Source organism: Anomaloglossus baeobatrachus, chromosome 9 (genome assembly GCF_048569485.1).
Source record: "Anomaloglossus baeobatrachus isolate aAnoBae1 chromosome 9, aAnoBae1.hap1, whole genome shotgun sequence".
NCBI classification, from domain to species: domain Eukaryota; kingdom Metazoa; phylum Chordata; class Amphibia; order Anura; family Aromobatidae; genus Anomaloglossus; species Anomaloglossus baeobatrachus.
This window is the reverse complement of record NC_134361.1, coordinates 113,168,893-113,181,858: the sequence shown is the minus strand read 5'-3', so window position 1 is coordinate 113,181,858 and position 12,966 is coordinate 113,168,893. Positions and strand designations below refer to the sequence as shown.

Sequence of the window (12,966 nt, the reverse complement as noted above, 5' to 3'; positions counted from 1 at the left end):
ATAATGGTCTTACTACAATCCCCCTATCCATTCTACAACCATTTTAAAGCACTGAATTCTGGTCCCCAAAGAGTAATATGGGAATTGGCATCTGACAAGATATACTGGATCAATTCTGGGCCCAAACCGGATGTTTTGTTTTGTTTTTTTCCTGGTTGGACCTGCCTATCCCAGGTATTTGCTAGTCCACCCATCGCTAAATGTGATATGTTTTCATGCAATAACCTTGAGAATTCAGCAACTTATTGGGTGCATTGCAAAGTGTGTGAGTGCAAGTGTGTGTGTGTGTGTGTGTGTCTGTGTGTGTATGTGCCTGTGTGTGTGTCTGTGTGTGTATGTGCCTGTGTGTGTATGTGTCTGTGTGTGTGTGTCTGTGTGTCTCTCTGTACATGTCTGTGTATGTGTGTCTCTCTGTACGTGTCTGTGTGTAGTTCTGTGTGTGTCTGAGTGTACGTGTGTGTGTCTGTGTCTCTCTGTGCGAGTGTCTGTCTATGTATATACCACGGGGGAACACTATTCTCCTTAAGGAGACTTTGCAAGCCAGTCTGGCTGCCAGGTAAGGGGACTTATAGCTGCAATGCCCCTCTGGGAAATATTCAAATTGTCTCTCCAGTAAAGGAGACAAACTCTAGCACAGCGCCACCTATTGGAAGTAGCGATCCTAAAAGTCACAAGTGGATTTTCAACAATCCATTGCAATATGACTCAGGATATATAAGCCAGATCAGAATCCCAATTTGCAGACACGGTGTTTCGGGGTGCTTATATATCCTGAGTCATATTGCAATGGATTGTTGAAAATCCACTTGTGACTTTTAGGATCGCTACTTCCAATAGGTGGCGCTGTGCTAGAGTTTGTCTCCTTTACTGGAGAGACAATTTTTATGTATATACCCACACATGTACACAGACAAGTAATTTCTATGTAGCCCAAAACAGTGCTAAAAAGAACACAATTTACACCCCCACTCCATCCATAAAACAGTGCCTCATGCAATGACATCAGTGAACAAAATTAGGTGCTGCAGAGGGGGGGAAAGGGAAATTAAATAAAAAATGGACAATCATTAAGGATCATTTAGGCCTGGTCACTGAAGGGTTAATGCATACAAAACTGTTGTGTTGCATCCCCAAAACAAACAAAAAAAACCCACACCAAAATATTTGTGTGATATTTTTGCCTCCCCATTTCCTCTGGATGGTTGGATATCTACACTTACATCAAGTAGCAGGTGTCCAGTAACTACAGAGAGAAAAAGTAAGAGAAAAACAGAGGTGGGGAAAGAGAAAGGAGGAGTAAGGGGAGGCAGGTACCCCTGCACTGGCAATCAATCAGCCAGATACAAGCTCTGCCCTCCTTCTCCACACTCTGCCTTCCCCAGGGAGAACCAAGGAGCTGAACACAGGACTGCAACAGGGACACTAAGAGGACACTGGATTATCTCTCACAAATCGTGCTAGGAAGGAACCTGCATACACTGACTTCAGAGGAAGGTGAGTGATCTGCCATGTCTGCTGCTGGGGACTGGACTCTGTATTAGTATCGATAATCATGTACAAGTTTTACAAGTAGTTCTGTAACTAAAAGTATAAAACAATAGCCATTAAATATGATGTAATAATCAATGTAAGAACCATTTATGTGATACTAAGTCTCACAGTTCATTCCAATAATCTTGCTGTGGAGACTGCATCCAGTTTGGAACACATGGTTATTATATGAAGCTAAAAGAATGCATTATTGTACTTTCCTGCAAAGACTTGGTGGAATACAGTGTATCAGATTCCCTCAAATAAAGTTTTAGATATTCCATCTGAAACATCCGAAGAAAATACTTCTTTATATTCGGAAATGTCTATTAATGATCCATTGAACTATTTTATACTATGTACTTTACAACAAGCTATGAGACTACACATGTGTATGTGTGTGCGTCTGTGTCTTTATGTGTGTGTATTTACAGTATATATATATATATAGACATACTGTATATAGACATATATATGTATATCTATATATCTATACCTATATATATCTATATCTATATATAGATAGACATATATATATATATATATATATATATATAAAATTTAAAAATACATCCACATACATTCTGCAGGGTCAGTATAACTGTGGAGAGTATTCTCAATTTTATCCTAAAATTCTATGAGTTAGTGATCCATATGGGGGGTTGTTTTTGGAGTCGTCAGGTCCTTGTTGCTGTTTTAACCATCTTTTTACAATGTAAAGGAGGCCGTCAATATAATTTAGAAGAGGCAATACAAATCACCAGTAATGAACTTCATCAGCCACACTTGTAGTGCAGCTTATATAGGGTTATATTTGGAATGTTTGTTTATAAACACTCATATTGTAGCATTTGCTTGATCACACCTACTTTATCTGTCTGATACACTGACACACAATGATTACCCCATGTTTAAGCTTTTGGCTAGAGGAGTGAAAAGGAAAATTGTGAGGGATAATTAGATTATATTTTGCAAATTATGCTTTATTTGGAATAGCAAATGTGCTTGTTGGGTGTGTGCTGCCTATAAATCTTGGCTCCTAAAAAGTGATTTAATGTTTTAATATAACCTGACAGTAAAAAATGTGTCAGTCAGTGTAAAACCTTTACAACAAAGCACTGTTATGCTACTTAGAATTTACTGACTTGATGTTATTATGGATTTGTTTGACACTTTGTTGCTTTACTCACATACTGTGCTGTAAGTTCTGTAAATGCTGTGCACAGCCAGGGCTGTGGAGTTACATGTAGCACAGTGTGTCCTGGGAAGTAACAACAAGTCTTCTTAACGTGAAATGGACATTGTAAATGACTGGAGGAAAGAATTGTATAGACCTACAGAAGCTCCATCTGAAGCCGGCATTACTAGCATTTTATTTTCAAGACCATTTTCTATGCAGGAGGTAGTGATCCCATAATCACATTGTAGGGAAATTTCAGGGTTAAAATTTGACCATTGAATAAAGTGGATATTGTATACAAATTCTCCCAACTTTTTAATATTGGTGACCTATACTTATAGGTGATCAGTATCAGGGAGTTTGACTCATTACACCACTATCAACTGACTGAATGAAGGGGAACAAGTTCACACATTGTTTAGTAGCTGTGAATGGTACTGCACGCTCTCACCCATTCACTTGTATGTATAGGTCATCAATATTAAAGTCCTGAAAAATGTCTTTTACAGGTGTCCTTCAAGAATTATTGGCCTGAAATGTTGCAGGGTTCTAACTAAACTATATTTATAGCAGAGATTTTAGGCAAAGTGGCTTGTTGTTATCCCCTAAGGCAAGCACACATATGTCTTATCGCTACACCCCTCAGACTGGTGAACAGGTGAATTCCCTGAGGAGTCTTGTGCAGTAATGGGGCCCCACTACCCTGTATGCACACAATGCAATATTTACTGACAAAGGCAGCGTCTCATTATTTAAAGGAGTTGTCAGGGACTTTGATATTGCTGAACTATCCTTTGGATTGGTCATCAATATGTGATTGGTGAGGGTGTGACACACAGCTCCACCAATCAGCTGTTGCTGGTGCTGGCGAGGGCCATATGTCCTGGGTGGGGATGTGACATGCAGAACCTTCTCCAATCAGCTATTCTCAGTGCTTGTGGGGCCATATGTGCTAGGTAGGTTTGTTGCATGCAGCACCTCCACCAGTCTGCTGTTGCCGGTGTTGGGTGGGGCCATATGTGCTAGGTAGGTTTGTTGCATGCAGCACCTCCACCAGTCTACTGTTGCCGGTGTTGGGTGGGGCCATATGTGCTAGGTAGGTTTGTTGCATGCAGCACCTCCACCAGTCTACTGTTGCCGGTGTTGGGTGGGGCCATATGTGCTAGGTAGGTTTGTTGCATGCAGCACCTCCACCAGTCTGCTGTTGCCAGTGCTGGCTGGGGCCATATGTGCTAGGTAGGTTTGTTGCATGCAGTACTTCCACCAATCAGTTGTTTTTGGTGCTGGCAGGGGTCATATGTGCTGGATGGATTTGTGACACAAAGTACATCTGCCAATCAGCTGTTGCTACTGTTGTTGGGTGCCATATGTGCGAGGTGGGGTTCTGACAAACAGCACCTCTGCCAATTAGCTGTAGTCAAATTTGTAAACAATGGTCAGGTAACATTTCATGTATTTCAGTAGGCCCCCAACATCATGTTTCTGCTGATCCCTTGGTAAAGCAATCCAACACTGCCACTGTAATAAGTGCACTCGAGAGACTAGGACTAATTAATGTGTCTTTTTTCCGTGTTTATAGCTAGAGATTTGGGCTAATCTGTGGCTTTTCATTGTTGCGACCCGTTCCTGTGCATTGTAGAAGGAATATTAGCAAATATATAATGATTCCAAATCCACTCTGAATGGGCCAAAAATTATACTTTAAACTTTTAAGATTGAATTTGCACTCAAATATTTTAATAACCTACTCACCGCACACGTATGTAACAGTCTTCTCCCTTTACTAAGAGTAATATCAGTCCAGACAATGAAAATAGATCTTATCAGCTACTTCAACCACATTCTACTGTCTGGGAATTTTACTTACAGATTAATTTCTATAATAGTAATGAGGATATCCAGGACTATTTATTTTTTACTATAGACCGAAGAACTAACAGATAGGTAGTTGCTAACTACCTGTTCTGCCCGGTGCTGGTTCATGATCACGGACGGTCCTGCTGTTGATTCTGCTGTTTCACGTTAAAAAGCAGCTCTTCCTCTTCTGCTCTGCTCTGTCCACAGGGCAAGAATGACGATGCCATGATTGATGGCTGGGTCCGTCAGTTAGGCAGAGGGGTACCAGCTGTCAATCTGCATTATAAACTCAGTAACGCCCCGTGAACAGAGCAGAACAGAAGAAAAGAAGCTGCTCTGTCAAGTTGACATCAGTGGAAACTGCAGAAGCTCTGATATGAGTGGTCTGAGAGCGATCTGAGACGGCAGAGATCAGTGACAGGCATCTGTTAGTTTTTGGGCTCATAATAAAACAAGTAAAATAGTAATGGATAACTATGATTGCTCAAAACTAGAGATAAGCAAGCACGACCATGCTTGGGTGCTCGGTACTCGTTACGCACAGTTGGATGCTCAGATAGGGGAAACTCAAGTATTCGAGTATAATGGAAGTGTCATGCGATGTTCAGCTGGCACTGTGGTGTCAGACTCTGTTCACACTACAGAGTGTGACAAACCACCTGAGACTTCTAGTTTGTTCAGCCAGAACTGGATGTTGGCTAGTTCTGGTTCACTGGTCTTCAGCTCTGCAGGTCTTATTTCCTGTAGACTGGTGAGCAGGACCTAAATGCTCTGGTTTCTGATTGCCAATTGCAGCTATTTCCTCCCTATTTAGTGCATGGCTTCCTTCCTGTTTGTGCCGATGATAGCTTCTGCGATCCCGGTCTTGGTGTTTCTCCTATTCATGGTGATCCGTCCTGCGCTTCTGAGTGGTGTGAGTGTTTCCCAGTTGTGTGTTTTTTCCTCCCTTTTTCCTTACTCCCTAGTATACATATTGTCTCTCCTATGTGTGTTGAGTGCTGTTTGTAAAAATTTTCCGTTTTCCTTGCCCGTGTTTTTTTGCGGGGTTTTGTGTTTTCTGGCCCGCCCAGAGGTTTTGGGGGAGGAGGAGTAAGATCAAGGCCCGGACAGGAGTCAGGGTCACACTTAGGGCTCGGACCTGGTTTCCATCAAGCCTACCTCCGAGATAAGGAACAGTGCAAGGTTGCAAGTCTGAGGGCCAGTTTAGGGGCTCCTGTCCTATCTCCATATAACCAATGAGATGAAGTCAATGGGCGACTAGAACATTTCTGATAAGATTTCCCATTATATTTGGGTCGTCTTATCCCACCCATCTGAGCTTCCAGCTTCTCTTAATGGGTATTGAGCACCCCAGTATAGTAACACTTGCTCATCACTACTCAAAGCCTAAGAATGCTACATGTGATGTTATATTATTATGAATGTTCTGCAGTTATTTACTTATTATTTACAAATATCGTACTGTAAAATCATTGAATCAATGTAACTTAGGCATTTCTTGTTGAGTAAAAAACTTTTTTCCTGAATCTTTAAAAAGATAGTTTTATTTTTTTAACAACATAAAATGAGTTTCATAGGCATATTACACAATTATCTACAATCTAATGCCAATTGTAAGAGTGAAAGTGATGTACGGCTAACCAGTCATGGTTCGGGAGACACCCTGCTAGGGGGCACTGTTGTATTAAAATAACCAAATACCTGCAGGCCAACGATCTGATATTAGAGAAGGGACTGTGATATGTATTGTGTGGTGTTGTAGTAATTCATAACTACACTTCAAATGATGAAATCAGTCAACACATAAGTAGAACATAATGCCGGCAATGCTTCGTCAGCCTCCTCTGGGTCATTATTTGTGCATGCAATCTCGGCATAGAAGGAATATGTGTCCCTCCTGTGTAACTGCACAAACTTGTCGGCCAATTCTACAGGGAAGTATTGATATTCTACCAGACATTATTATTATTAATTACTCGGGTGCTGCGAGTCAATTTATTTTACTACACTGAACATTTTATTAGATGAATTACCTGGATTCAGTGCTCGGTGGTTTGGCTCTAGTTAGTTGTAAGATTTAATACCAGAGTTTTGGCCGGGTGCCTTCCGTTTCTCAGAGTTGAGGATTGGCACTAAGCTTGTTATGACACATGTAGAGGTATGAGATGTGTTACTGCTGTAAGTGGAGCAATGTTTATGTCAGCAAAATATGTTGATGTGTGAATAGAAAAATAGTTAATCTCTTCTTTTCTATATACCAGGGATTTAACCCCTCCATAATTTCGGAATAGGATTAAATGTAAAGGAATTGACCATTCCCTTTTTATTTGTAAACCAGACCTAGCGCGGTCTAAAAATAAAAAATATCTATACTTACCTCCTCCATAGCTCTGCCCGGGACCTTAACCTTAACTGATTCTTTGTTTGGTAAAGACATCATGTAACTTCTCCAGCCAATCAATGGCTGAATTTTTAAATATATATATAATTGTCACACTATGTACAGGGAAGTACCAAGCGTCTGGCAAAAGGGAAGGGAAACCCTGTGTGTAGGTGACCCCTGACCATACCTACTGCTCATCCCTCACCACCCTAATTAGGTTCTTCAAAACAGAAGGAATGGCGGCAACTCACTGGTCGATATGAACTGGCAAATTTATTGCACAAACCGCAGCATAATTACAGCAAACACGGGGAGGGGGGGAGAGTGCAGGAGCGCCGGACGACGGCCGTTTCGCACCACACGGATGCTTCCACAGGTCCGAACTCAAGTCAACTCAACTAATACTCAACTAAAACTCAACTCAACTAATTAGGTTCTGCACTACGCGCTGAGCCAGATACCTGACCCTAGCTATCCCTAGTGCTGGACCCTAAATAGGGAAGAGGTGGGATGAGCTCTTCGTCAATCCCACAAAACACTATAGAAGACACAAGGAGGACACACAGGGGGGAAAAAGCATGAACAACTTATCTACAGATTAAATAGTGTACATCTGGAACTCCAATGGTGTGAACAAGGTGCAAAACTCAAAAACATATAACTATACAATAAGGTAAAGAGTGCACACTAGTCACAATGTATATGGGAATGATGAAAAGCAGAACTGCTATGGGAATACTACAATGAAAAATACAATGAACTATCTGAAAAAAATGGAAAATATGAAAATGGAATATGCATAACTGCTTTGAATAATAGGAATACAAGAGATGTTTAGCCATTATATTGATCAATGCAAAAGAGCCCCAAACCACGCCAAGGTAATCTCGATTTAGGGACCCCAAAATAGATTACCTTGGCATGGTTTTGGGCTCTTTTGCATTGATAGCTAAACATAGCAGTTATGCATATTCAATTTACATATGTTCCATTTTTTCAGATAGTTCATTGTATTTTTCATTCTAGTATTCCCATAGCAGTTTTGTTTTTCATTATTTCCCCATACATTGTGAATAGTGTGCAACTCTTTATCCTATTGTATACTTATCTACAGACTCAGGTAGAAGTTCAGCAAAGTTTTCAGCAACGATACTACAGATGAGTACAAGCCACCTGCTTGCAACCTAGGCTTGAAGGAACTGAAAATATCACCAGCACCAGTTACAGGAAGGAAGGGGTATATAAGCACCAAGGGAATACTGATGATCAGCAGCTGGGTGGAAGGCGAGCTCCTGCTGGGTGATAAAGGGGAGAGATGAACCCATCAGGAAAGCTATCTATACCAATGAATGCTGATAGCAGGAACAATGGAAAGTCAGGGAACATTGTGCACAGTCAGATGCTGTGACCTTCTATGGCCAAAAACCACATGACTGTCTGTCACACATGACACACCTGTGACCATAACAATTATAATTCATCCTATAGTTCTCCTGTGCATTGTGATGTCAAATGAGTATATTTTGTAACATATTAAATTACTATACAGTGAAGAAAAATACAAGTTTAAAAGGGAATCTATCAATAGGTTTTTGAATCCCCAACTGCGAACACCATGATTTAGGTGCAGAAACCCTGATTCCAGTAATGTGTCACTTACTGGGTTTCTTATTGCTGTTTTGATAACCTTTCTGTTTTTATATGTTGCAGCTATATCAGTTCTCTTAATGCTGAGCTCTGTATAACCCCGCCCACAACACTGATTGGCAGATTTCTATGTATACTGTGCATAGGCAGAAAGCATCCATTTAGAGGTGTTATAAACAAACAGTATAATACAATAAAAAGAATGGGTATAACCATTGGCATTGCTAGTGATTCTACAATTACTTATTATAGAGCAGTAAAACAAGATAATAGTGTTTGTTCATGGATACAAAGCTTGATACGTTACTGCTGGATGCAAAAAAGGGTTTTGCTAATTAACCAAATACTAGGATGATATAGAGGATGTTTGTCAATGTTTACCGCTAAACAAATGGATAGGGCTACAAACCAATGGGAAAGCACCAGACTGTAAAAAGGGTTTAACCTCTTAAAGGGAATCTGTCACCAGGTATTTGCTACCTCATCTGAGAGCAGCATAATGTAGGGGCAGAGATCCTGATTCCAGTGATGTGTCACTTACTGAGCTGTTTGCTGTCATTTTGATAAAATCAATGTTTTCTCTGCAGCAGACCTAGCAGTTATACAGGGCTCATGAATATGCTGGACTACCTGCAGCATGCTGCCAAGTAGTCCTGTAATGATAATCTATTGCTGATTAAACAGTGATTTTATCAAAACTACACTAAGCAACCCAGTAAGTGACACATCGCTGGAAACAGGGTCTATGTGTCTACATTATGCTGCCCTCAGATTAGGAGGCAAAAACCTGGTGACAGATTCTCTTTAAGGACTGTGTCACTTAGTGCGTTAATGACTGATTCTCATTTTTCAAATCTGACCAATGTAACGTTATAAAGGCCCCATCACACGCAACAACGTATTAACGATATATATCGCCGTGGTCACGAATTCTGTGACGCACATTCGGCATCGTTAGCAATGTCGTTGCGTGTGACATTAACGAGCGACCGTTAACGATGGTAAATACTCACCAAATCGTCCATCGTTGACACGTCGTTCATTTTCAAAAAATCGTTGATTGTTGAGGACGCAGGTTGTTCGTCGTTCCCGAGTCATCACAAGTCGCTATGTGTGACACCTCGGGAACGACGAACTACAGCTTACCTGCGGCCACCGGCAATGAGGAAGAAAGGAGGTGGGCGGGATGTTACGTCCCGCTCATCTCCGCCCCTCCGCTTCTATTGGGTGGCCGCTTAGTGATGCTGCTGTGACGCCGCACGAACCGTCCCCTTAGAAAGGAGGCGGTTCCCCGGCAACAGCGACGTTGCTAGGCAGATAAGTAGTGTGACGGCTCCTAACGATATTGTGCACCACAGGCAAGCGATTTGCCCGTGACACACAAACGACGGGGGCGGGTACGCTCGCTAGCGATATCGTTATCGATATTGCTGCGTGTGGCGGGGCCTTTAGTTAATAACTTTTGGACGCTTCAACATATCCCATTGATTCTGAGACTGTTTTTTCATGACATGTTATACTTCACGTTACTGGTACATTTTGGTGAACATTTTTTGTGTTTATTTATGAAAATATCTCAAATCAAAAAAATGTCACAATTTTAATTTTTTTAATTTTTATGCCATTGAACCAGATAGTTATGCTACACACAGTAGTTGATAAATAACATTTGCCTCATATCTACTTTACATCAGTACCATTTTTGACAAAAAGAATTGTTGGGAAGTTGAAAAGTTATCAGCAATTTGTCATTTTTCGAACAAAATCATTTTTTTTAGGGAATCCGTATGAGGTGACTTTGAGAGGTCTGTGTGACACATAGCACCCAAAAATAACACTATTTTAAAAACTGCACCCCTCAAAGTGCTCAAAACCGCATTTTAGAAGTTTATTAACCCTTTAGGTGTTTCAGAGGTATTAAAGCAGCTTGGAAGGAAACAATGATCAATTTACTTTTTCACACAAAAATGTTGCTTTATCCCCAAATTTTGCATTTGGACAAGGGTAACAGTAGAAAATGCACCAGTTAATTATTTGTGCAATTTCTCCTGAGTACGCTGATACCCGATATGTGGTAGAACGCTACTGTTTGGGTGCGCAGCAGAGCTTGGAAGGATAGGAGAACCATTTGACATTTGGAACACAAAATTGCGTATCTGATGCCATGTTGTCTTTACGGAGCCCCTGATGTGCCTTAAGTGGGGAAAACCCTTACAAAGTGACCCCATTTTGGAAACTAAACCTCTAAAGGCTACTTTACACGCTGCGATATCGGTACCGATATCGCTAGCGTGGGTACCCGCCCCCATCTGTTGTGCGACACGGGCAAATCGCTGCCCGTGCCGCACAACATCGCCCAGACATGTCACACATACTTACCTGCCCAGCGACTTCGCTGTGACCGGCGAACCGCCTCCTTTCTAAGGGGGCGGTTCATTTAGCGTCACAGCGACGTCACAGCTGCGTCACTGAACCGCCGCCCAATAGAATCGGAGGGGCGGAGATGAGCGGGACGTAACATCCCGCCCACAGGAAAGGTTCCTCGTTCCTGCGGTGTCACACGGAGCGATGTGTGCTGCCACAGGAACGAGGAACAACTTCGTTACTGCTGCAGTAACGATTTTTGAGAATGGACCCCCATGTCACCGATGAGCGATTTTGCACGTTTTTGCAACGATGCAAAATCACTCATAGGTGTCACACGCAACGGCATCGCTAATGCGGCCGGATGTGCGTCACCAATTCCGTGACCCCAACGAGTTCGCATTAGCGATGTCGTAGTGTGTAAAGCCCCCTTTACAGAAGTTATCTAGGTGTGTGGTGAGCAACTTGAACCTGCAAGTTCTTCACAGAACTTTATAACGTTGAGCCATGAAAATAAAACATCTAATTTTTCCCACAAAAACATTGCTTTAGCCCTAAATTTGGATCTGCAATAGATAGCAAACTCCATGTCACTTTTGTAGAACCCCTGATGTGCTTAAACATTGCACACTTCTCACAAGCATTTTAGAAACTACACAACTTAAGGAATTTATCTAGAGGTGTGGTGAGCATTTTGAACCCACAGGTGCTTCACAAAATTGTATAACGTTGAGCTGTGAAAATGGAGAATTACATTTTAATCACAATAATGTTACTTTAGCCCCAAATTTTGCATGTTCTCAAGGGTAACAAGAAAAAATGGACCATATAATTTGATGTGCAATTTCTCCTGAGGACATTGATACCCCATATGTGGTGGAAAACTACTGTTTGGGTGCACATCAGGGCTTGGAAGGTAGGAGCACCATTTCACTTTGGGAGTGTAAAATTAGCTGGAAAAGATCGCAGATGCTATGTCGCGTTTGGAGAGCTGCCGAGGTTCCAACGCTGCAGAAACTCCCTAGAGGAAAATGGAATAAACTCAAAAGATTTACGTAATACATGGAAACCCCCAAAATCACAAACAAACCACAGGGAAAAGCAAAAGAGTTTATTCAGCAAGGAAATCCTTAACTGAAGAGCTGGGATTCCAAACATCTACCCATCCACCAATATAGCCAGCAATAAAGGCATGTGCATGGTGAGTAGAAATAGCCCCTCATAAGGTGGTGTGATAGGGCAAACAAACTAAGAGAGTGAAAACACCTGAATGGAAGTTAAACATAAGAGTTAAGGTACCGTCACACTTAGCGACGCTCCAGCGATCCCTCCAGCGATCTGACTTGGCAGGGATCGCTGGAGCGTCGTTACATGGTCGCTGGTGAGCTATCAATCAGGCAGATCTCCACAGCGATCAGAGATCGGCCACCAGCGACCCATGTAACGACGCTGTGCTTGATAACCATAGTACACATCGGGTTACTAAGCAAAGCGCTTTGCTTATTGTTACCTGATGTGTACCTTGGCTACATGTGCAGGCAGCAGGGAGCCAGCTTCTAGAAGCTGCGGACGCTGGTAACCAAGGTAAATATCGGGTAACCAAGCAAAGCGCTTTGCTTGGTTATCCGATGTGTATCTTGCTTACTAGCGTCCGCAGAAGCCGGCTCCCTGCACATTCAGATCGTTGCTTTCTCGCTGTCAAACACAGCGATGTGTGCTTCACAGCGGGAGAGCAACGACCAAAAAATGGTCCAGGACATTCAGCAACAACCAGCGACCTCACAGCAGGGGCCAGGTCTTTGCTGGATGTCACACACAACGACATCGCTAGCAAGATCGCTGTTGCGTCACAAAAACCGTGACTCAGCAGTGATGTTGCTAGCGATGTCGCTTAGTGAGACGTGGCCTTAAGACACAGGAAAGAAAAGACAAAAGAACTATCAGTATTTGGCCAGAGACAAAACAGGCTGTGGTCACTGGATTGAGCCATGACAATTAATTTTTT

At 42.0% G+C, this 12,966-nt stretch overlaps 1 protein-coding gene across 1 annotated transcript in view; it reads left to right on the top strand.

Moving 5' to 3' along the window:
- The first annotated feature begins 1,333 nt into the window (after positions 1-1,333).
- Positions 1,334-12,966, top strand: part of CHRDL1 (chordin like 1) — a 170,448-nt gene continuing 158,815 nt past the window's right edge. Inside the window, exon 1 of the mRNA XM_075322710.1 lies at positions 1,334-1,494. The gene's annotated coding sequence lies outside the window, so the exon portion shown is untranslated. The remainder of the gene's footprint in view (positions 1,495-12,966) is intronic.